The sequence below is a fragment of the Camelus dromedarius genome, chromosome 4, assembly GCF_036321535.1.
Source record: "Camelus dromedarius isolate mCamDro1 chromosome 4, mCamDro1.pat, whole genome shotgun sequence".
Classification (NCBI taxonomy): domain Eukaryota; kingdom Metazoa; phylum Chordata; class Mammalia; order Artiodactyla; family Camelidae; genus Camelus; species Camelus dromedarius.
In genome coordinates, this window is record NC_087439.1 from 42,133,311 (window position 1) to 42,159,035 (window position 25,725).

Sequence of the window (25,725 nt, forward strand, 5' to 3'; positions counted from 1 at the left end):
TGAAGGAAATTAATATTGAGTAGGTACATCAGCACATAAGAAGCGAAATGGAAGTGACTGAAGTATTTCTAGATACGCCAAGATTGATTTTCACTCATGTTTTGACAGAGAGATGAGTGCGATGGAGTGAGTGACCTGCAGTTACTGTTTAAGAAGGTGCTGGCCCAACCAACACTGGTTTTAGCAATGGATAAAAAGTCACTGTCCTTCAGTCTAGCTCCACATACAGATCTTAAACACTAACCACAAAGTGTTCAAGCTCAAAGGCTTGAGTCTCAGGTACTCAGAGTGTAATGCTGACAGCTTTCAGAAATGCAGCCCCAAAAAGAGCCCCAGGAAATATCCAGGAAGCAGATGGTCTTGAAGTTGTATTTTTTTTTTGAAAGGCCAAAATGTAATCTAAAAATATATTGTTTGTTTCTTTAGGCTGATAAACCATATATATATGGTTGTTATATCTCATATAGGGAAACAAAATTTAATGTTCCACATGCCTGAGTTTATGCCTCTTTCTTGAGATACATAAGGGCTTCATAAAGCTTTGGCTCTTGAAATAAGATCAAAGCATATCACAATAGTTAGAGCATTATGCCCAGATCTACTGCCATAGGAGGATAAGGAGAGAAAAGAAACATCAATGTAAATAAAGAAAATGCATGGACAGTTATAAAAAAAATTAAGTTACTTTGCTGGGTCCTATTCTGTGCTCTTTCCCATCCTTTTAAGTCAATTATGCTTGGTTTTTGCCTGATCTATTCCGTGCAGTAATTTCCCCCTTTGCAAAGATGAGTCAGTTAATGCTACTGCTAAGAAAAATATGCTTGATTACTTATTGGAACCAAAACACCAGTTTGCCATTTTAATGTATCTTTAAATCAACCACATCACTTGTCTATATATTGAAGAGGTTTAATTAGATTTTTTTTTATGAAGAGGACTTTCTTTAAACTAAAGGAAATAGCTGAAATTTATAAAGATAACTCTTTATTTACAGAATAAAACTGAACTTTGCTATAACTTAGCATAAGCAAACATGTAGTTCCTGTTCCCCTAAAGGATTCTTATCAACATCTTTTTCCTTTCATGTTCAAAGGCAAAAAGCCACTGACTGTACCAAGAATATAAGAAAGCTCTCCATAATGTATGCATGTCACTAGGACTAAGTGATGCCGTGTTTCTCTGGGAGAGTAACACCTTTCACATATTCCTAAGCAGTTCTAAGCTTCAGAAATCTATTCACAAACTCCCCTGAATCTCATACAGTTACATCTATCTTCTCCTCTCTCTCCTTGGGAAAAACAAGAATTCTTCTGTAGGCCAAATAATGCACAGAGGTCCTTCAGGGCCCACTTCAGGGCTTTAAACTCTTTACAATAGACTGGTGAGTGATTAGGGGAGAAGGCACATGGAAGGTCAGATGATAATTACATTTAGCCTGATTCTCCCAGAATGCCTTGGAAATTTTGTGGCTTGTAAACTGAGTTACTACTTCTGGGATGGCTCTTATTCATTTTGGATAACAGAGTGCGAGGATATAATACCACCCGGGGATCCTGTGGTCTGGGTGTGGGAGAGAGGTGCTAGACAACTGCGTGCCCGTGGCTACGTGCAGTCTCCTATACCTGGTTGTCCACAGACCGATGAAAGACAAGCACATTTGTGATGGAACCACTTGGTCTCAATGTTTTTCATGGCACTTGGTACATCAGGAAGCTCAAAGACCGATACACTCATTTCCATGTTACACTCAGTCTCCTTCAAAGTCTTTTACATTCTGGTTGTTATTATGACATCAGAGTAACCTGTATTCCTCCTCTCTGTGGTGAAGACCAGGCTGAATAAACAGGAAAGGGCTCCTTCTGTGTCAGCACCTCTGTAAGGATATCTATGGGATGTGACCATTTATATTTCTGCTCTCTTACTCTTTGTGCAACTAAGCAAATAGTGGATCTTTCCATGATTTCAGCAATGATGAGACTCAGAAATCATCGGCCCTACTTCACACAGGAGTTGCTGCCCCACAAGGCAGCGGTAACTTTATCCACATCTTCATCTGCCCAGAGCCTCCTCTCTTAGGCTTCACAACAGAGCCACCCTTCCATGAAACATCTATTGCTTAAAAATTTCACCTGATTTTGTCAGGATCCTGGCAGAAAATAGAAGCTACATATAAGATGGGTTGAATGAAAACAGTTTAGTGGAGAAACTATTTGCTAAGTAGTTTCAGATGGTGGATGAAGCACGCAGGTACTAGCAATGGAGAGAGCCAGGGCCACCCCTGGGTCTTAAAAGGTAAGGAAGGAACAGAAGTCCCAGTTCCCACTGAAAACTCAGCTGGAGGTTTACTAGAGGAGAATGCAGCCACCTAGACCAGAAAGTACAACGTGGTGATGGAGATCCTCCAACTGCCTCCCTTGGGCTAAACTCAAAAAACCCCAGAAGACAAGGGCTCCCAGATTATGTCAAAACATAGAAAGTGGCCTTTGGGGACTGAGTCTTTCCTGGGAATTGCCCCTTGTTCCACAGCTACCATATGTTTCACCACTCTCCCACTTCCTCCTCTGGACAGAATGCAAGGTCCAGAAAAGGGAGTACAAAGAATGTGATATTACAGAGAATATCACACTCAGAATCCTGGGGGTGAGTCTCTGGGGCAAACAAGTGGGCGATGACACAGCTGCTCCTCAGGGGGCTGGATTACGTCACATTAGGCTCACAGAGGACACAATGGAGGAAAGGCAGCTGTACATGTGGTCAGCCCAGGCCAGCTTGCAGGTTTATGGTAGATCTACAGCCTAGACTCCTGCCAGACATCTTGGGGTGGGGCAGCTTATGGCAGATGGCAGTTCTCCCTTCTTTCTTGTTTTAGAGTCTTTAGTCTTCCACAGAAGGGGAAAGAATGTCTCTACGTTTGGAAATCCTCTCCCCAAGTCAACAAATAAACCAAACCCATAAGGAGTGGAGGGCAGAAGCTTGCCTCCACCTGGCAATGCTCTAGTTTCCAGGAGTCTACATTTGTCAAACACGGAGGGGCGAAAAAAGCAGATGAGCGGACTGTGAACCTTTGCCAGTTAGATCGCTTTGGCAAAAGCTCTGTGTGCCAAACGTCGTGTCAACGAGCTGTTTTGTCTCAGCTCGTTTTCTAAAAGTGTTTTCTGGCTCTGCTTGATATTTGTGAAGGCGTAAGCTACACACATACACAACAGTCTCTAAGTTTTAGGATCTTGCTTCTCAAAGTGGGGCGGTGAACCGGCTGCCTAGGTAACCCTTGGGAGCTTGTGGAAACGCAGAATTCCAGGCTCCCCAGCCCCCTGCTAAAGACAAATTTGTGTTTTAACAAGGTCCCCAGGTGATTCCTGGGCACATTCAAGTTGGAGAAGCAGCGCTGTAGAAAATTACTGTTGGTGATCATGTCCACAGGCACCTTAGTGCCTTAAGCCTCCGCACTTCTCTCTGCAGCCAGAATAGGTAAATATACACCTTGCTCAATGTATGTAATTAATCTCACATCTTTTCCCCTGAGATTATGTAAAGAGGACTATTTTGGTATGCATGTAGATGGATATACCAAAATTTATTTAATCAGCCCTCAAATGATAAATACATTTATTTCCAGTTTTGTTTTGTTGCTACTTCAAACAGTGCTGGCATAAACATCACTTTACAAACACTTTCACTACTCGTACATGTTTTCCTGTAGCGTACGTTCCCAAAAAATGGAGGGCCATGACGTGGAAGGGCACGTGCCTCTTAACTTTGGTAGATATCACGAGACTTCTATCCAAGGGTGTGGCACCATTTCATACTCCAGCCACAGGAGAAGAGAGACCCACACCTTTGCCAGCACTAGGAATTCTCAAACTTCTTTGTTGACCAGGAAGTGAAATCTAGGCCACATCTTGACTTTACCTGGGAGTTTCCTATGGGACTTTACTAGGAGAAATACAAAGACATGTGGAGGAGGAAGAGAAGCTGTGTTCTAAGAAGAAGAGATACTGTGTATGCAGAGATGTTAGGTTGGGTCTGTGGGAATGGTTAGTGTTTGGACAGGTGGGCAGATGCCTGGTCACACAGGGTCAAGCATACCTGCTACATAAGGAAAGACGGAGCCCTTGTTCACAAGGAAACCAGGAGAATATGATACTGAGAAGCTAAAACCAAGTATTTTGTTTTTCCTTCCCACCAGTTTGAGGGAGCCACCTACTTCCTGTCAGGGCACTGACAGCACCAGTAGTGTCCTTATAATGGGCTTATTTGCCCCTAAAACTACTCAAGTCAAGGTGGGTGTGGGTATGAGAGGGCTGGCTAATTGTCGGGAGGACAATGTTTAGTAAATCTGGAGACTAAAACATTTCTTTTCCTTCTGATGTCTTGATCGTGCTGACTAATATAAAGTTTTCTTTAGTGCTTTTCCTAGGAACTGCACATTTGAAACCAAAACACTCTTACTATTATTGCCACTTTCCCTTCTCCCAGTGTTATATAATCACAATAATATTCTTTAGAAAATTTCGTACAGACGATTAACACCTGTTCTATTTTCCTTCCATCCCCAAGTGAGACAATCCCAGAGAAACATTTAACAACTCTTTTAGATAAGACTGTTTCACCGCTGCAGTTGTTGGACATAAAAAGTAAGTATAATTATCAGAGAACTATAATTTCATTTTAAAAAACCCAAGAAGGATTAATTTTTCATGAATCAGCATATTTATCAAGCAAATTCCAGATCATGAGACCTATGTGACTAACCATGCACTGTAGGATAAGTGACTAAAATGGCAAAATCAAGTCACTTATGTTTCTTTAATTACCAATGGATACATGAAATGGGTCTATTAAATCTAATCATCTTGGTTTGGTTGCTGTTTGGATGATCAGATTCCAGAGTCAAACTCATTAGCACAGAATGTTAGAATTAAGAAAAAAAATTCAAGGAATGATTTAATTTAGGCTTTCAGTTGTCAGAGAATTTAATCTAGCTTGGTAGAAATTTATTTGGCTTTATCTTTAGGTCCAAATTGTTTCTCAAAATAAATTAAATTAATCAGTATAATTTTAAATTTATTTTTGAGTAATAGGTACTTTCTCCCCCAATAGATGTTTCTTCTACTCTGAAGAAAAATTTCTACATTTCCTAGGTTTTTCAAATCTCTCAAAGGATTATAATCCTGATAGTATAATTATATAATTATTATATAATTAAATTATATGTAATTATATATAATGATTATATTATGATAATATAAGATTATATTATATGTAAATAATGATCATAACCCTGATAATATAATTTGTAAAGAATAGGAGGTAACATTTTAGGAAAAACAAGTAAAAATACTAGACATATGGTTGGCTAGGTATCTCGGGATACTGCATTTTAAAATCTATTTCTAAGGAAGGGTGAGAGTCAGGTGATTGTCCGTCCTCGATTAGCCTTGTCCCACCTAATCTTCAGTTTCTGACTCTTCAGTTCTTTGAACACTGGTCCTTGAATTCAGCATCTTTTGAGTCCCAGACCCTGATATTGACATATGTGTCCTAATTGCCCAGAAGATACTAGGAGGATTCCCTGAGACAGCCTGATATATTTAGGAGTATATTATTACAAACTATTATTTTTTGAACATGTTTAATATGTAGAAGACACTGTAATCAACCACTTGACATACTTTATCACCTTTACATTCTAACAAGGGGATGGTATCATTCTCACTTGGCAGCTGAAGAAACTGAGATTTTTCAGAGAGATTAAATAAATTGCCTGTGGTCACAGAGCTTACCAGTGGTAAGGAAAAGGGCTGACAATAAACTTGCACCCCTAACTCTGCTACGGTAGGATGTAGATTGAGAAGTTCCACTCTCAAAAGAAAACTCTAATATTGAACTGGAGTCACAGCTTCTGAAAAATGAATCCACATATAATACCAGCTCATTTGAAGTTCACTGTATTTAATATGTGTTTAAATTATCTTCCATTCTTGAATAATATTTTTCCTGAATTAATAGTCTAAAAAGATCTTTTAAGTTCTTCTCGAGTATTTAAGATCAAATAAAATTGGAAGTGACTGTGATCCTGGTGTTGGAAAACTGGTAATTTAAAGGAAGAATTTCTATTTGATAGTGGGAGTAATTTTTCATGTTGTAAGTCTGAGAAACTCTGTATATCAAACTCAAGGTAAATATAGAACGTAGCATGAATAATTGAGAGTTGCAAAGAGTTGCAAATGTATTGCAGTCATAAATGAATTCACCACTTCCTTTTTTGGAATTTGATTTTTCCTTCTAGATCTTATTTGGAAGTTGTTATTTAATTGACTTGAGTGAATAGTGTGACGTAAAGTCTAAAATACAAAGGGACTAGATAGTAATACTAATTATTCAATATACATTCAACAAACATTTCCTGAGACTTTGTATATGCTCAGTGCCATGCTGTGCACTGGAAAGTAGCAGTGAAAAGAGATGGTCTGTTGCTATGGCTTCCCTTTGTCCCATGAAGACAGAGCAGACAGCTGAGTGTGAGCAGTAACTCTGCTAAAACTCAAGTTTAGGTTAAACTGAATTCAATGTCATCACTTAAAGGTACTCTTGGAGATTTTGAGAGCATTAAGTGACACAGTTCATGTGACTATGACTGGAATAATAAATGGTGTGTTGAAATCATTCCATAAGCACTTTAGTAATACATATGAAGAACAATAAATTAAGCATATTATACAAATCAACGTATGGTAAGTTGGGGAAAATGTATTACTCCTAGAAGCCAAAGCAAAGAATTGGTAACACATATCAGCCCTTATATTCTCTGAATGCCTTTGGAGCAGGAAGACTCTTGAAATAGGTCTTTATCAAAATACACTTGGAAATTACACTCACCAGTATGTTGAAACTACATGCACTATGGAGTCTTGCCTTGTAAAATAACAGAAAGAGAAATAGATTTGCCATTTGGAGATACTGAGCTTTTATTTTCTGATGTGTAAAATGGGACCTGTCTTACAGGGTTGCTGTGAGTCTCAGAAAAGGTCATGTCTACAAAATTACTTGGAAATACAGATATAATCATTTAAACATAAGCTATTATTTTTATGAATCAAAATATAGCTACCTACTACATTTTTTATACCTACATTTTAGATTAAGTCCCTTAATTCACAGGTATCTTAGAATAACACAATTTGAATTTGTATTATGTTCTACTGAAAAGAATTTCTAACTCTTGGGGGAAAATGTGTGTGTGTGTGTGTGTGTGTGTGTGTGTGTGTGTGGCTTATCTATTTGTATCATGTATATCAGCTCCAGAAAATAGCTGGACTAAACTGCTTAACTGTTTGAGGTAACAATTCACGGGCAGATATAAAATCCTGAAACTCTAGCATGCAAATATGTAATTTTGTGGGCCAAGAACTATCATTCAGTATGACTTCTAAACACATTTAAATGAATGTAAGTTCAATACCTATTCCAGCCCCATGACTTTATGATTTTATGATGATAGAATATGACCTCAACTGCCTTCCAGGAAGGCAACATGGTCCTAAACTGAAGACCCTTGATCTTCTAAACTCTTTGATGAGCTTGGGCATTTATATCTGGATATAAGAGCAGTAGAAAGCTAGACTACCATGCCTACTAGAAAGAGAAGAATTTGGAGCTCTCAGAATATAATGCAGGGAGGAGTGAGAAGCAGAGATGGTAGAGAAAGGAAAGAGAATGAGGGGAAGAGCCCAAATACTTAGTGAAATTTATTAAACCCAAAAGATGATTGGTATGCATAAATCCCTGGTAGAAATGAGTGACAGATGGAATCTGGGTCACTTGTTCAGAGTGATGAGTTTACATGGAACCCGGACTCAGGACTTAAGAGGGTGATATATAAGTTTTTAAGGAGTTGCAGAAGGTTCTGGACTTCTACAGACTATGAAATTGGTAAGTATTTGTGCAAATTATGTGTAGATCTTCAAGAGGACAAAGAGGCCCTGGCTTATAGCTGGTTTACCCAAGTAAGACACATATTTATTCATTTATAATTTTCAAACTGCCTGCTTCCCAAAGGAGAAGTAACACATGTGTTGTATTATGTAGTATCATATAACTTTCTGTGGAGGGGTTAACAGTGGTTCTCAAAGATGGGGAGGGGATGACTAGGCTGTGAGGAGGTGGGAGGGGCAATTTTGCCCTCAGGAGAGATATGCTCATGTCCAAAAATATTGTTGGCTGTCAGAGCTGGGGGCTGCTCCTGGCACCTAGTGGTTGGGACCAGGGAAGCTGCTTCACATTGTGTGATGTCCAGGACAGACCCCACAACAAAGGGTATTTGACCCAAGACGTCAGTTGTGCAGAGCTGAGAAGCCTTGACTTGGGCCAACCTATCATTTTACAAGTGAAAAACTGAACGTCAGAGAGGGTCAGTGACACATGCCAAGTCACACAGTGAGCCAATAGAAGAGATAGATCCTAGTGTTTTTCCCATCACACTAGGTAACTTCTAAAAGCTAAAAATGGAACTGTTGGAAAATAAAGCCCCTTATGAACAAATTTAGGCTTAAGATGTACTAAATAACTGCATAAATCTTTAAAACATTGTACTGCTTAACAATGGGAAATCTGGGCCACCAGGAAGATACAAAACGTCATTATGTAACATAGCTTTGAAATATATTCAATAATATAAAAAGGACCTATTTGAAATCTATTAGAGTAAAAACTATTTTTATGATACTTAACCAAAGTTCTGCCCAGCACAGTGGTTCTCAACCACTACCTTCTTCACAGTCACCTGGAGGGTTTGGTAAAAGACAAGCTGCCCCGCCCCAAACCTCTGAGGTCCTGACTCAGAAGTCTGGAGTGAGGCCTGAGGACCTGCATTCTGAACAAGTTCCCAGCTGATGCTCTGCTCAGGAGATAACACTTTGAAACAACACTAGCCTAGCATTTGGTAGGTACTCAATAAATGCCGGCCTAGTATTGTAGGTATTTAAAAAACACAATCTCATCAAAATATGTAAACTCACTTTAGCATAGATTAATAAATAATGCTAATTCACATTCAGAAGAATATGCTCTAGAGAGGGTAGAACCAAAACTAAGTTTAGACCTCATTTAACTCAAGCCCCTTACTTTAGAAATGAAGAAATTAATATAGCCTTTAAGCTTCATTACCAGCAAGAAGAATCCCTTTTAACAACAGCCAATAGAAACAGTATTCACTGAAAATCACTTATAGACAATACTGGCAGATTTTTCCTAAAGATATGTAAACTCAAAGATTGTAAATCCAACTAAATATGTATACATTATCTGTAACATTATGTTTATGAGGAATATTCTATATGCATAACTGAGTAAACCCTGGTCTGATGGGGCTCTTATGCCAAGCTAAGTCTATGGGGAAAATGCCTACTGAACATCAGTAATACAAAATCAGGCCCTGAGGGACCATAACTGTCTCTTTAAATTATTTGGGAAAACATGTACATGTTTAATCAATTAAATATATCATAAGAAGATAAGCAGTATATTCCCATCATAAACAATCAATGTGCTACTGTTAATCATGATTAACAGAGGGAAAAGTACCCTCAAAGAAATTCATTTCAGTAACACTCATTTTCATTCCATTCATTTAGTAAAAAGAATGCAACAAATTTCAGATACCTAGAAAACTACCTGTGCACCTAGTGAGTGTGCTCCAATTAACCTGCCTCATGCCAGTCCTCACTTAGAAACACCCAGTGACTGAACAGTCAACGTCCTCTTTACCTCTTTAACATCATGAAGACAGTTTACACAGCCTTATTTTCCTAACTCACGACATCTTGCCCAAGGTACCGAACTTTGCTTGCCAAGGGCACATGAGAAGCCAATCCCTCTCAAATGTGCTGCACCTATCTTCAACTTTTTAAATACCCACATATCCTTTAAATTAGGTGCCATCTGTTGTATCATCATCTCTGGCTAAATCTTATTAAATTTTTTTTTGCCATTATCACACTGATGCCACAATCTTACCAGGCTTTTCTGCAGCAGAGAAAAGAGCCTCCTATTTTAACTAATTCCTGGACCAGGACACAGTGTGAGAGTCTAAAGCAGAATCAACGCTATATTGTTTCTACTTTTTTGCTCGTAGAGTAACTGTCATTGTTAAACCTGGGCTAATGCCTCCAAGTTCCCCGCAAACACAGCACAGTGTGAACCAATGCAGTTAACTCAACACCATTCAGTGCTTGTATCGAATGGTGCTTTTACTGCAGTATTCACCTTGGAATAAGTAGGCAGGATTTATTATTTGTTGAAGTCACATAACTGCCAGGTTATGCAGGCTCTGTTCTCATATTATCACAAACAATCACAACAGAAGACAAATACAAGAAAACACATTGCTCATTTACAAGCGAAGCAAATTTGCAATCAGACAAGGGCAATGAAACAGCCAAGAACTGCAGTAAATCTCTTTCAGCTAATAGCCCCATCTAATAATGCTCTCCAACACCTCTGAGCAAATGGATTGCATTCAGTTTAAACAGTCAAATCAACATGCATTCCTCGATGGTTAGAAAGATGCTTGATAAGCAAACCCTAATTTATGATTCATTTACTCTTTAAGTGTCTTAAAGCTAGGATTGCTAGAAGACTTCCTATGCTTATTCAAGCATGCTGACAGAACTGAAATCTCTTAGTAATTTCTCTCTGCACCTCTCAGCATGGCTGACAGGCATCTGCCAAGACTATAGCATATAAACCACTGATTCATGCAAAAATATTTACCCCCAAAAGATGTAGTAAAAGCTCAGCTTCCTCCAGCTTCCATAGCCCCTGAAGTGTTAATCTGAAGGAGCAGCTCCATGAGTTTTCACAGGCCAGCAGTGTGTCTCCTACACTTGACCTAGACAGCCTTACATAACGAAGCATCGGGGCTGGGGAGCTTGCTGAATGTCATCACCAAGAGTGAGGAGCATTGGCAGCAGCAGGCGGGCGGGCGGGCTGGGAGTTTGCATGGAAATCATGAAGTCTTGTCTTTCTTTTTTCAAATGTTTGGGAATTAGAGTTAAGAACAGCTCAGAAACTGGTCTCATTCTTTTTTTGTGGGAAGAATGACCAGACGCATAAAGGCTAAATCTTCCAGCAAGTGCGAGACACCTCTCTCAGTGTGTGCAGTAAACCTAACAGAATGAAAGGCTGTCTGTGAAGGACTGTGCCACAACACCTAAAATGAAGGGAATGGGAAAGCCAAGTAACGACTCAAAGGCTGCCACAGAGCTTTTGTCTACCTTTAACTCATTGTGGTGAGTATAGGGGGATATGTGTGAATGTAACAGGGGAATACTTGCAGGTGTGAGTTTGTTTGCAGGAGGATAACTAAAGGATTTGTCAAGAGTGTTCATGTCCCTTGAACATCTTGTTACAAGCAAGATGACAGCGTTTTTAATCTCGTGTATCAAATTCAGAATGTGGTGGGTTAAACTGGTTGTGCTTAATGTATTTCAGTTTCAGATATTTTCGTGAAAGTAATGAGAGAAGCAAATACCTCTCTGTGGTGGTTTGCAGGTAACTGTCAGATGTGTTAATTAATTACTTCTATTGTCTATACTAAAAAGATCTGAATTTCAGCACTCAGATTTTGCATATAATGAATCTCTTTTTAGACTTTAAAAGCAATGTCTCAGGATGAGGCAAGAGGATCACTGTGCTTTTAAATAAGCTTTGTTAGATTCACTCCTGGATATCTGGGGGCTACTTTTAAACAGCAAATTAAAAACAATGTACTCCCCATCTAATTTTCATTCTATTATCTCAAATGTGTGCAATACAAGTTGGGTCCTTAAAAGCTGGAAATAATAAAGCCAGTCCTATACTCTGATCCTGAGTAGAGTGATATGGCTTTATTAATATAATATATTATATTATTTAATTATATATAAAATTGTGGTTCGTATGGGATATGGGCTAAGATGTATAATTCCCGAGGCAACAGAAACAGAGCAGAAGCCATGCATCATTTTAAAATAATCTTAATGTGCTGCTCTTAGTTGGGAAACTTGTCTACTAATGCATCACACTGAGAATAGAGCAGGGAAATAAGAGAATTTTAGGTCTATGAAACAACACAGTAATTTAATTCCACCCTATCATTTAACCCCTAAGGAAACAGAGGTAGAAAGAAGTTAAATGATGTTCTGAAGGTGACAGAGGAAGAGGTGAGTGGGAAGTGGTCTTCCTGTTACTCACTAGAATTTTGCTGACCATACCCCAGTGAATAATTGTCCTTTGATACTGGGGTACAGGCCTGATGTACAATGACTTTTTTTTTAATCATAGAAATGACAGATAACAAAGTGCAATAGCACTAAATACCTGCTTTTAGCAGTATTCTGATTTTGGAAAAACAAGTTTTGTAGCAGACGGAATGAGAAACTTTCTTCAATTATTTCTCACAACTCTAATGAACATAGTGGTGTGACATTTAATTAAATTTTCAAATTATGAAACAGTGTTCTGAACATTTAGTGATGGATACCACGTTGGTGGCTCAGATCCTTTTATTTTGTTAATGTGATTGTGGTACTAGGCTTATCTGTCTCTTGGAGAGCTAAGGTACATGAAACAAACAACCCATGGGAAGCAAAGAACTGGAAAAAAAATGTTTAAAAAAAGATTTTATTTTATCATTTTCAAGCAAACGGAACCTCTTATAGTCAGGCACTTGTTTTTCATTTTTGCATCCCTGTCCACAGCATAGTGCTTACCTGGCCCTCAGCAGATGTTTGCGGAATGAATAAATGGAGAGGGGAAATGTATTCATACTGACCCACGGATGGGAGTTGCATATGTTACTGCCATGTAGAGCTCCTTGGAGGAATTGTTTTAATAAATGTATAAAAATGATTTATGAATGTATCCGCTTAACAATTGCCAAAGTAAATGAATGCTTCTGAAATACTTGTTCAGAAGCTGCTCTTATAATTATTTTTTTTTTTAGTATTTTCCTTGCCATCTAATTCGATCAACTTAGTATAAGTTTGGCAGCCCAGAAAAGATAATCCAACTTTCACTAGGTTAACCAGAGGTTTTGTTTTACTCAAGTGACATTAAGGTCAAGTGACATTAAGTTAGGATTTCACAAATCTAGCAGACTGAAAGTCCTCAGGGATTTAAGCTCATTTTTCCTTCCTCTTGGCCATTCTTAGTATGTGGCTTTTGTCCTTTGATTTGTTGCCTTGTGGTCTCAAAATGGCTGCCTTACCTCTAGCATCCCAACTACATTCCAGGCAGGAGGACAGAAAGTACAAAAAGCAAAAGGCAAGTGCCAGCTGAATCAGCTTTCTCCAAGAACTTTCCCAGAAGATCACCTAGAGACTTTGACTTACGTCTTATGGGTTATAACTGTGAAAAATGCCACCCCTACTGGGGTGTAGGGGAGTCTGGAATAACTGTGTTTTTAGCTGAACCCATTGCCATTCCCAACAAAGCTGAGGTTCTGTTTTTAAGGCCAATGGGGTTGCTTCCCCAATATCCATTCTCCCTTAGCATGTAGTTTTGGTGGTTCTGATAAAATCCTAACGTGTGATCATTTAATCTAAGCTGCTTTATCGTCCAAGAAACGGTTTCTGATTTTATATCTCGGTCTTCTATGGAAAAAAATTATCCTACTTTTGTATACAGTGTTACTTGGGAAATAGGTTTATAATTACACCACAGTCGAATGGATGCAAAGAGAAAGCTGGAGATAAACTTTTCAGAATGAAAAGGGAAAATAATCCCATGTACCATTTCACCCCATAATCACTCCCAAAATAAGGTTATCTAAAGCCATTTCTTTCTGAAAAGATCCTGACTATGGAAGCATAAATGGACACTGAATTAAAGCTCTAACCCTTGAAATTTATGCAACTACTAAGTAACATAGTATAGTTATATATACATATAATAGTGCCTCACTAATTTAGAAAAGAGGCTTTACTTCAATTTTTTTTTCAGTTCTGTTGTCTTGCTGGAATCAGAGAGACTGAAAAGCACGTGGCTCCTCCCACTGGGCCACCTTTATCAGATATCCCAACAAGGTCACCAGAGTGCCTCTCTAAACCGGAAGCTAGTCTTCATATTGCAATTCGGAATTATACTGACATCTTTTGAAAGACCTGGAACAAGATGACCTCTCAAACCAAAAGTTTCACTTTAAACTTGTAGAGGGCTTCAAAGCTTAGTGAAACAGAAGCTGTTTAATTTTAGAAGAGAAAAATGATAGCATTTAATAGTTTCTACTAACTTAACTTTCAATGGAAGATAGTTGACTTCTGAACCCAAGTCACAATCACCTTGAAATAACCTATTCAGAAAAAAATGAATATTGCAGTAGCTTCTACTTTACCATACAGCCACGTGGAACACGGTATTCATTTCACTTTCTTACAAGAGATAAGGAAATCCTTTGCAGAACAGCAAGACTATATCCAGCCTAACTGGAAACAACAAAATTAAAATATGTTTAGTACCTGGCAGGTGTGAGTTTTGCAAGTCGCAAACTCAAGGGAGAACTAAATTGCAACTTTCTTCGTTTTTCCATAAATTAATTTCTATTTTAATATCCCATTTTTGCCTAGTGGCAGAAAATGTAATTATTTCTGGGTCAACTCAATAGCTTTAATACTTTTTCAGTCATCTCAAGTTTAGCTCAGTAAAATGTGAGATTTTAATTTTTGCCCTTTATTAATTAGAGTAACACTAGCTTCAGCAGCAAATGCATCCAAAAGTCTTGGTGATTGAGCACAATGCAACAGTATTTCTTACTCACACAAAGATCTAGGTGGTTGTTCCTGGTTGGCAGGTGGCCTTCCCTGTGATCATTAATGGGTCATTCATGGATCCTTCTTGTGGCTTCTCTTCCTTCCAGCTGCCCAGAGTCAGCTAGCTGATGAAAAAAGAGATCATGAAGAATTACACCTACCTCTTCAGCCCAGGAGAGACACACATGACTGGCTTATATGTAAATGGTGAGCAACAGTCACACAGCTCCACCCAGATGCAGTGAAAGGCTGAGAAATGTCGTCCCTCGCTGGGCAGCCACTTCTCAGAAGAAGCATACATTACTATAGTCACCAAGCTCTCCCTGCCTACCTTTCACTTTTGCATTTGAAGCATCTCTTGAAAATATATCATCTTTGGACATTTACTGTCTTTTGAGATTAGAGAACTGAGAGGATTTAATGGGCAGGTTGAGGGAGTCTCCCCTTGGACTTGTGGCATGATTGATTATATTTTGTACCTGGATATGGGATTGCATCCTTTTCCTTCTACCAGAGATCATCGAAACTCTGTATAGATTTTCAAATGTTTATATTATAGTACCTGGAATTCAGGTCCATAATTTTACATTTTAAATAAAGTACCCCCAATTGGAGCAGTTTCACATGCTATGAAATACATGGCTTGTTTATATGAATTTGGAAAGAATGGTTTCTAAACCCATTCTGATTATAGCATCCAGCTAATGCTTGGATTTCACTTTGGTTATTTCAGGCAGGATTAAAAGAAAACTGAAGGAGGAAGGGCTAGAGCCTAAACCAGGAAAGCAAACTTCTCTGCAGTCCTCAGCAGACTTCTTCATGTGTCCCATCGGCCAGAATTGATATATGGCCGCTCATAGGAGCAAGAGAAGAAGCTGGAAAGATAACTTTCAAGTTGGATTAATAGATGTTTCAAACAAAATTTGGGTTCTCTTAATAAGGAAGCAGGGTAAAAAGAATAACTATGTCTGCCTCAACATAAATAGTCCAATTATTCAAACTTGTTTTACACTTTCCAGAGTGCTTAGTATCAGTGGTGTGGGGTGGGGGGCCAGGGGAAGAGAAGGAGAAGGGGAGGAGAGGAGAGGAATGAAAGGGACACAGAGAGACACATAGAGAAACACAGAACTAAGTGGAAGTGACTTGACAGTGAGAAAATTGGGGGTGGTAAAGACTAAGAATCAGCTCAAGAAGAAGAAAATTCTACAGAACTCTGAGATGAACCTGAAGTAGTTAAAATATGAAGGATATTCTGTAATAGTGTAGTAGGTTAGATATCCATAGGAACACAGAGAAGTGGTCTGAAAAACGTATTACATACCTGGAGCAGGTATGTCTATAATTAGTGCCCTTAGTCTGTGTTGGAACTGACAAGGCTGAGGCTCCCTCAGTCCATGTGGTAATGGCCCGAGGAACCTGGCTATTTCAAGTGACCTCTTTCCTTAGGGAGCTTGGAGAAGCAACTATGCATCAGAGATGCCACAACCCAAAGTCCGGTTTGTCCATCTAAACATGTGGTCAAAAAATAAAAAGATGAAAGGAGACGTTTTATCAAGCAGGCCAGCCACTGTGGTAAGGCAGATGGGGGCCAGTGCCAACGAGGTTTCCTTAAACTTATTGTTGGGGTTTTGTAGCTACTGCTGCTCTGCACTGTATCTGATGCTCTGAATCAGAATTCTAGCAGGAGAACAGGAGGAAAGGGGGGAAGAAGGGAGGAGCCAGACAGAGACAGAGAGATTGGGCGGGAGGGAGAGAGAGAATGAATATGTTATTTGGTCCTGAGGATGAACCTCGAGGCAACCCAGAGACTGCCTTTACTGATTAATTGATTGACTGATTGATTGCAACAATCAATTGTTACTGGTGTACAGCATAGTGATTCAGTTATACACATACATATACTTTTTCATATTCTTTTTCATTATAGGTTATTATGATTCTGTAATCAGTGGCAAAGAACCTGGGTGTTTGTAGATTTCTAATTTTGCCTTTCTATATTTTTTTTAGTCTTGGATTCTCTTTGGAAACTGGTAGAATATACTAAAAGTAGGTGTTCTACTTAGAGTAGAAAAAGGCATCCTTAAAAAAACTTTCTTTTCTCCCTCCCAGCTGCTAGTCTTCATTAAACACACACACACAGCCCCTTCAGAATATGTAAGCTGTTGATAGAAAGGAGAATCATCAAGTTCGGAGTAAGTGTGTGCAAGGGAGGATGTGTGCCTGGGAAGAAGGAAGAGACGTGTTCAATTTTTGTCCTTCCTGGTGTTTTCTCTTTCCAAGTTGGTTTCCCAGGTGGCACCTCAGCACGTGCAGGCCCGGGTGCATCACCAATGTGTCAGGTCACCTCCCCTGTAGCCCTAAAGCACTGGCATGACTGCACTGTCTTGGCTTTTCCAGAATCCCCATGTTCTAATTCTTGTCAATCTCTGCATAGTGAGCTTTACTCAGGAATTTCTTTTCAGATCTATGAGTAGTTCTCAAGATCAGATCAAAAGGAACACTTTATTCTCCTGCTCACTAATGTTGGCCAATGTTCCAGTCTCGCTGAATGGCTTGCAGATATGAGAAATCTTTATGCTATTTCACGACTATCAAATTGCTCAGCCTGTTCTCCCTGTTGGGGGTCACCCGTCCCCCACTCCCAGCACCCCTGGCTTTGCCTTTCCTGCCATCTGTGAAACCTACTTGGTTTAAGGACAGCATTTCAGATCCCGCTACCTCACCCAAGTGGGAGATATCACTGCTTGTTGGGGTATTACTGTGACCTCTGAAGCCCTACTGTGCTTATGACACCTTATTAGATATATTTGCTTTCATACCACCCCCTTCAACTAACTGGTTAACTGCTTAAGAACCAATATTGGGTTTTATTTATTTTTTAACTTCCTGGGTGGGACACACTATACATTTAGTAACTATTCCTTGCAATAAAATACTGTGATTAGTAATAAGAATAAAGATGAGCCCCATCTACTTTAAGAAGCCCAAACACATACACAGATTTATTAAATAGAAAATACTAGGAATAATGGTGTATCCTATGAAAAGATGCTTCACTTGGTAAGAGATCACCAGATTTTCATTGAAAGTGTCATTTAATAGTTGTCTTCACATTCAGTTTTTCCAGAAAAAAATGTATTTCTTAAAATAATATCTGTTTTAAAAATCCTATTGCAGGCAATGACTTGATTTAAAAAAAAACAAATCTGAAAAATCTGGTCATAGTAGCAGCTCTACTTTGCCTGTTCTCTATGTTTTATTAAGTCCATACATAAGAACTTGAGAATACTTCACACTTTTGAGAAGCTAGACATTGTTAGTCTGTTTGAAAATACTCTAAAATTATAAAAATGGTATCATACTAATAGAGCTTAAATTTAATATTTTGGCCTAATGTTTTAGTGTCCCTAAACTCCCACATTTGGTTTACTGTTTTATTCTTGTAATAACCCTGTGATAGGTGTTACACAGATTTCAGCACCCTACCCCACCTCTCCTCTTATTGGAAAAAAAGATGGAGAAAGCGCCCATGACCTCACTCAAGATGTCAGTTAGATTGCTGATTCTTTCCTTCTAATTAATTAATTTACTTTTGGAATTTGTGTTTTCTTCGGATGAGCCTCAGTTCTATTCAATAAAAAATTTTAATGTGTCAGCAAATCAAGCAGTCAACCCACTTTCTTGTGTGCCACCCTTTATTACTTCTGCAAAGTCCTCAGGCAATTTTAGTCAGAATTCCAAATTAAGGTATTGTATTTGGAACACAGTTTTAGAAATGCTGTCTTCAAATAGCATGCCTTGGCTCTCTCTCATACATTTTGATGTGGAAATCTGTGACTACATAGAACTCTAAACCAGCAGAGCTCCCTTTGCTTAAGGCTAGGGTTCTCCTGGAGGTAGAAGTGACAGCTGTAGATGGTGACCTGGGTAACCCAGACCCATTTGTTTGTTCCTTTTGCTTCGTCTCCTTCACACTCTCCAACTTTTCAGTTGGAAAAAAGACTTGGAAAAATTTGATGACTCACCTGAGTCCCCACTGCTAGTTGTCCCTAGGGCTTGGCCAACATATAGGGTTTCTTGACTAAGGTCAAATAAATGAAAAATCAATTATTGAAATGAAAAATAAGCAGCCCAGATTTTTTTGTAGATACAGCTGGATTATAAAAAATTTAAAATATATTCCATTTAGCAAAACCTCTAAGCATGTTCTTCATAGTGGGATGGTATATGCTGAGTCATCCTCCTCTTGCCCTTTTTTGTAACTGAAGAAGTTGATGAGAATGTTGGGCTAATGACAGTTAGATGGTAATTGTAATTTATACTTGTATAAACACACCTAATACTTTACAAGGCATGTTCATGCATTTATTTCCTAGAGACCTGGATGCTTTCCAGATCCACATGAGGTCTGCGAGGCAGTTCCTCACCTGATTCCACGCCTGTGTTAAGACGGAGCCCAGATGCAGCCCAGCTCATAGAACTCTGTATGCAGTGCTCTCTGCAGCTCACCACACTGCAGGGTTCTACTACTCAAGGATGTGAGGTAGAAAGCATGAATGAGGAATGTGCAATACTAACCCCAAATCTGCCACAGAGAATCTCTGGTATCAGGGTGTCTACTTGGATTTTGGAACAGAAGTTCAGGGTTTCAGAGATGGGCTGAGAAGACTTGTGAAATCCAGTGATGAACAGATCTTCAGAAATGTCAAAAGCTCTATTATTATCCTGAGTAACAGTCAGTCCCCAGATGATTTTTACTTGGGGGAAGACAATCTTAGAAGTGATTAGTCAACAGTCCACAGCTGCACATGTCTTCAGATTTGAAAACATCTCCCTCTTTGGAAAGGAAAGGCAGTAGGCTCCAAATGCAAGCACATCTCACGTATATAAGGAACTACTCTGTCAGCAATCTTAATTGGGTAGAAAAAGTTTGCTTCTAATTCCAGTATTAAAGCACATTATAAATCAACCAATCATAGGATTTAGAGGTTGGAGGAAACCCTAATTTTGCTACAGCACCACTTGGCTAGCTTGACAAATACAGAAGCAGATGAAATTTGACTTTGATTCCTGCTCTTTTTTCAAAAAGAAAAAAGTATTTCTAAAACACATTTCAACCCACAATCTTTCTTTTACTAATATAACAATTTTTAAATGTAATATGTTAAGTTTGATATTTAATTTTTGAGCCCTAATGAATTATTAGTCTTTAACAAACAATAAATTTGATATATATTAATGAGTGTTAAAACACTTCAGCTATTTTATTTCTTAACATAAATTTATTTCATAAAACAGAGCAGAGGAAATATTGCCTACAAAAAATATCACATCTTAACCATATTCTCTCTGTAATCCTGGTTCCTGTTCATCCAGGGCAAGTTTCATAGAGGGGAAGTGGAAATAATAATGCATCTCTCATAGGATTGTTGTAAATTTTAGTGGGAAAATATATATTGGTCACTGGGCATGTGATGAATGGTCAATAGGTTTACTTCTATTCCTCTTGCTTCCTTCACATAAAGATGGGAATTTTGATCCCTGGTCAGCCAGAGGAAGGCTATTTTTAACCAAGTAATCCTTCTCTTTGAATTTCTTTTTAAAAACATTCATTTTCATTCTCACTTTTCTCTAACAAGTAGGAAAAGGTGGGAGCACTGGAAGTGTCCCTTCTTCCTAGGGAAAGCTCACTGTCATCATGTGTGCTCACCAGTGATCCACTGAGTGATGGAATTTTTAGAGTATCCTAGCTTCTGATGTACTTTGATATTTGTTGTGTATCCACTCTATCGGCAAGGACTATTAACTCACTCCCTACCCCCACATCTACCTTCTGGAATATACAACTGAGTCCTTCTGGAATGGTCCAGGTCTGGAGAATGCATGCTGATATTACACAGCATGATCAGTGTGGAGTGCTAGAATTATGAAGCACATTGGAATTCAAAGGAGAACAGGATTGCTTCTTCCTTTGGTGGTTGAGGATATGTTCTTGGGGAAACCAAGATTTGTATAGAGAAGAGGAGGTAGACTGTCACAGGGAAGAATACGGAGAATGTGGAGTAATTTTCTTTCTTTTTTCCTTTTTGAAGAAAAAAGAGGAGAGGAATATTCGAGAAAGAAGGAATAGGCCTGTTTAGATGGAGCTGAGAGTTTGTATATTATAATCATTAATCACAGGAACGGTTGCCAAGCTTTCATCATAAAAATATTCTCTAGAAGAATTCATCAAGCTCTATTGCCTATTAATTCCTGTTGATGCATTTTATTTTGCATCTTCAATGACAAGGGACACTTTTTGTAAGAAATGAAGGCAATAATATGAAGTTTATTACAAGATTGATTTATGTGCGATATTTTAAAACTGAGTATATCATTGCCCCAAGCAAATTATGAGCCTTTAGTTTTAGCATCTTTTCAGTGTCCTTGAAATTTCTAAACATATAACTTGACATTTTTACTTAGTACATATTAATTGATAGTGTTTTATCATCCTATATTTGTCAAGAAATTATGAAATAAGGCAGAGTTGTGCTATGGCATATGCTTTGATTTGGAATAAAAAAACTTGGTTTATAGTCCTATTTTACCATTAAATTTCCTTTTCTTGTGTGACCTTGAATATATTTCCCATCTGTACAATCATGTACAAAATAAATGCAACTAAACAAATTCACTTTAATCCCTTCAAGTTTTAAAATTGTATATATATATATTTATATTTATTTATGTATTTATATATTTAAATATATATTTAAAAACCACAATCCTCTTTTATTTTTATCCTTTTTAAAAACCACATTCATGATGAATGATATCTGCACAGTTCAAATGTTTTTCTTCTTAGATAGCAAGATAATTTTTTAAGGGCTACATGGCAGCTTTTAGCCCAGTTAAATCTTAATGTCAAAACCAACATCCTAAAGAAACTTAAAAGAGATAAAGGATGATTTTTAAAAGGAGATCTTTCTGCTTCTAACTGGGGCTTGCAAGGAATCCTGAAATACGTATAATTTAACATTAATTACAGCACTTTATGAGGTTCTGCAGTTTTAAACGGTATCCACCCATACAACTGCACTTGACCTAAGTAACCTTTTATGAAAGATAACAACGAATTCTCACCACTGGAACGGAGGAGGGGAGGCCACCCTTAGAAAAAGTATGTGCTGTTTTCATATGGAGGGTGTGTCCACAGGAAGCCAAGAGCTGTTGGATGGTTGTCCAACTTAAAAGTACAGCCAGAAGTCCCTCTGGTAATATTACTCTCTCTCTCAATTCCCCAGCAGACTAAGCTCCCACTCAGTGGGTTAGGCAGGACATCTGTAGGTATCAGCCAGCAAAGACCATTGGTTGAGCATTGCTGATGTACCTCTATCAATGGAAGCCATGGGAGAGGGTTTCTCAGAGTCCCTGCAAGGAAGCCCGTGGCAAGCTTCTGCATAGTCATAGTTTCTCACAGCCTTGAGAAACCCTTTCAGACATTTTCATAAGCCTGGGTCCTACATGGGCATGTAATTCTAGCTTACACATAAATAAATAACATCAGTAATACACTTTTTTTGTGAGATAAATTTGTCCCAAATGCCAATTTCTATACATTTCTAATTCCCTTCAGAATAAATAGAAGCTTTTCTTTACAAAGTGGTTAATGAGACAATGTCCTTTTCTTCTGTTTTTCTATTTGATGAGGACAAATTTATACATCTTCTTTGAGGTTTGAAAACATAGGAGACCCTATCTCTAGTCCCCAGAGCAGATTTGAATTTTCTAGTTTTACTTTTTAATGTTTAAATGTTAGTATATTATATAAACAAAAAGAAGACTATAATTATGAAAACTCTAATTCACAATAAACTTGCGTTACATGATCATCTGAAGTTAGCCTTAGTATAGTGTAAAATCACAGTAAAACACAGGCAGATTAGGATTGAGATTCTGAGGCCATTAATTAACAACATCGTGCTTAAGTTTTCCGAGCCTTTGCTCTCATCTGTTAAATGGGGATGAAAATCCAAAATCTTAGGGTTGTAAAATAACATAGTGAGATAATGTGCTTGGCATAACAAAGCTGTTTAAAAAATACTACTCTTTTCTGAATCAAGTTGAAAGCAGAGGGTAAAAATAAATGCTTCATTGAGAAAGAAAACTCAAGACCTCGTAATTCTATCCTAGGCCTTCTATTTTTCTCACTTTACACACCTTCCTGAGCCATCTTGATCTCCTTGTTGCCCACAGTTACCACCCCTGTGCTGACAGCCCCCATATTTCTGTTTCTGGTCCAAATCACTTTCCTGTGCTCCAGACACTTTTATCTATACACTTTTTAGTAATCTCACATACATGACCCTGTTCAACTCTACGTTTTCAAAACTGAGTTTAGCATCACCCTCCTACCATTAAAAAATGCAATAAATATCAAACAACTGGATTCTCTTGCTTTGTTTCCAATCACAGGTAAAAATCTGGATTACAGCCTGGACTCTTCTCAAACTTTTCACACCCAATCAACAAGTCTATCAACAACTCTCCATTCTTACCGCCACTATCCTACTTTAGGCCACTGTCATCTGTTTCCTGAATTTTTGCAACCAACTTTCAACTAGTCTCTCTGCTTCTAGTCATGCTTCTCTCCAATCTATTGCTCATACTGCAACCAGAAAACCCTTTTTAAATATACATCACATTGTGTCTCCTCCCTGTGTAAAACCCATGCTCACCATCCTTCTAATGGTCTACACTATGCATTCTAACACACTTTATTTATTGCACTCCCTAGACCCCTCTGAAAATGCAAGCATTCATTGTAGTGTTGCAGCTAACAGCTCTCAAATATGTCCCTCCCTGAGAGTTTCCCTCAGCTGAAGAGAATGTATGTGCACAAAGTCACACCCAGAGGTATAAACTTCCAGGCCCCTTAAGTGAATCAGAGACCACTCTGAAGGTCCATCCCAAGTCAGAGCTCCCTATGGGATTGGCTGAAGACTTTGTGGTGACCAGGTTACAACTCAACTTCCTCTCTGCACACAGAGAGAGAAGTTGAGTACGGGAATGCCTTCACTGCCCCCCAGGTGTTGATATTGGAAGCTCTCCCCAGTAAATTTCCTACATGAAGACCTTAGCCTCTAATCCTGTTTCCAGGAGAACCCAACATTTGGCATGGGACTCTCCCCTGAACTACTTAGCATTTCCAACTCATGTTGTGTGACTTCTTCCCTTTGCACTTTATCCTTTATCTAGTCTGACCTATTTTCAGTTCTTCGAACACATAGTGCTCTACTTTTGAGCCTTGACACTTGTCTTTTCCTCTGAGTTCTCTCCTCCTTCGTTCGTTTTGGTCTTTGCTTAAGGATTGCTCCTTTCAGGAGGCTTTTCTGATCCAGAGGCTAATTAAGCGCATTTCATTTGTGTGCTCCTGATATTTCCTTTTTATTCTTCCTTGGAGCACTCACCACTTCCATCATATATCATTACAGCAAGTGACCGTGTCTAGTCCCTACTGTTAACCAGCTGTCGGCTCTGTGAGGAAAGGAGATTATTTATTACTGTGTCCTAGCACATTTTATGGTGTTTGGCTTGTGTTAGTCTCTTAAAAACTACTTGCTGAATGACTGAAAGAACAAGTGAATGAATGAACTGTTATTTAAGACTGGATTTACAGTGGTTAGAATAAAGACATTCATGGAAGAAAAATTTATTTTATATATTTAAGAATGATCATATGCATTTTGAATGAGAACTTTGGTTTTTACTATCCATACTCACATGTATGTGTTATTTCAGATACAAATAGTTGCTACCTCATCTGTCAATCTAATGCAAGGATTTTAAAAATGCCATTAATGCATAGCCCTCCATTGAATTGCTCAAAAAAGGTCAATTTGGCATCTGCTAAGAATTTATGTCTAACTATACTATTTTTAAAAAATCTCTTTCATAGAAAACCTGACTTGAAAAATTCTCAGAACTTATACTACTTTTCCCTCTCCATCATCTACTCTTTTCTCTCTGCTATTCCCAGCAATGGGCTGTGTGGGAAACGAAGGACCACAACTGATCAGATCCTACTAGGGTGGTTTTACTAAGTGACCCAAGAAATTAAATGGCCCAACAAAGGTATTTGAATTAGTAAATTCTTAGCTTTATGCCATAAAATGGAAAAGAAGGAGGAAATTTGATGTGACTGCCAACCATTCTCCCACAGGTTGGGTTCCCTCAAGGCAGGGCAGGCTGTTGTACGTCACAGCAGTTGGACTTTGAGGCACCAGATGCTCCCGTAGGGAAGAGGGCGAAACTTCCTATGCATTTGCTGGAAAGAATGGTCACTCCTATTCTTCAGGAAAGAGGGAAGCTGTGAGCTATTTGATACCAACAATGACAACAACTGAGGGATCTGCATGTGATCCAGGCAAAGGGGTCTGAGAGGTCAATTCCCCAACCTCTGTGGCCATGTCTTGAGATGGCTACAGCCTATCCACACTACTTGCTACTTGCTTCTTTATTTAGGCCTTAAGCTCTTCTTTGGAACAGATGTAAACCTGTGCCAGAAGTCCGTCCATTGCCAGAGGTAATCACTAATTTTCTTAGAATTTATAGGTAGTCTCTATTTTGTTGACAGTCTCTTCTTTCTAAATTAAAAATAATTCTAGCTTAGAATTTAACAGTAATATCCAATTTACTATAATTGAGTCTCTCAGATATGAGGAGAGAATATTGAAATCTAGCAAATTCTTACAAAGTATGCTAATAAAAACAGAAGTTATTTTCTAAAGTCCCAATATTACCCTTTTTTAAAAAAATACTTGGGGACATTGCTGGTGTCAGTGGAAAATCTGCACCTAATTATATGTTCATTCCCAACAAAGTGGAAAAGAGGTGAACTGGTAGTAAGACTTTTAGAGGGTTTTAGAGGGAGGGAAGCTGTACCACATGTCCACCT

General features: G+C 38.4%; 1 long non-coding RNA gene across 1 annotated transcript; it reads left to right on the forward strand.

Moving 5' to 3' along the window:
* The first annotated feature begins 10,992 nt into the window (after nucleotides 1-10,992).
* On the forward strand, nucleotides 10,993-19,308 carry LOC135321213 (uncharacterized). The gene is made up of 3 exons (XR_010380778.1): nucleotides 10,993-11,288; nucleotides 14,894-14,993; nucleotides 19,163-19,308. It is a non-coding gene; the product is annotated as an uncharacterized LOC135321213 (long non-coding RNA).
* The last annotated feature ends 6,417 nt before the right edge of the window (nucleotides 19,309-25,725 follow it).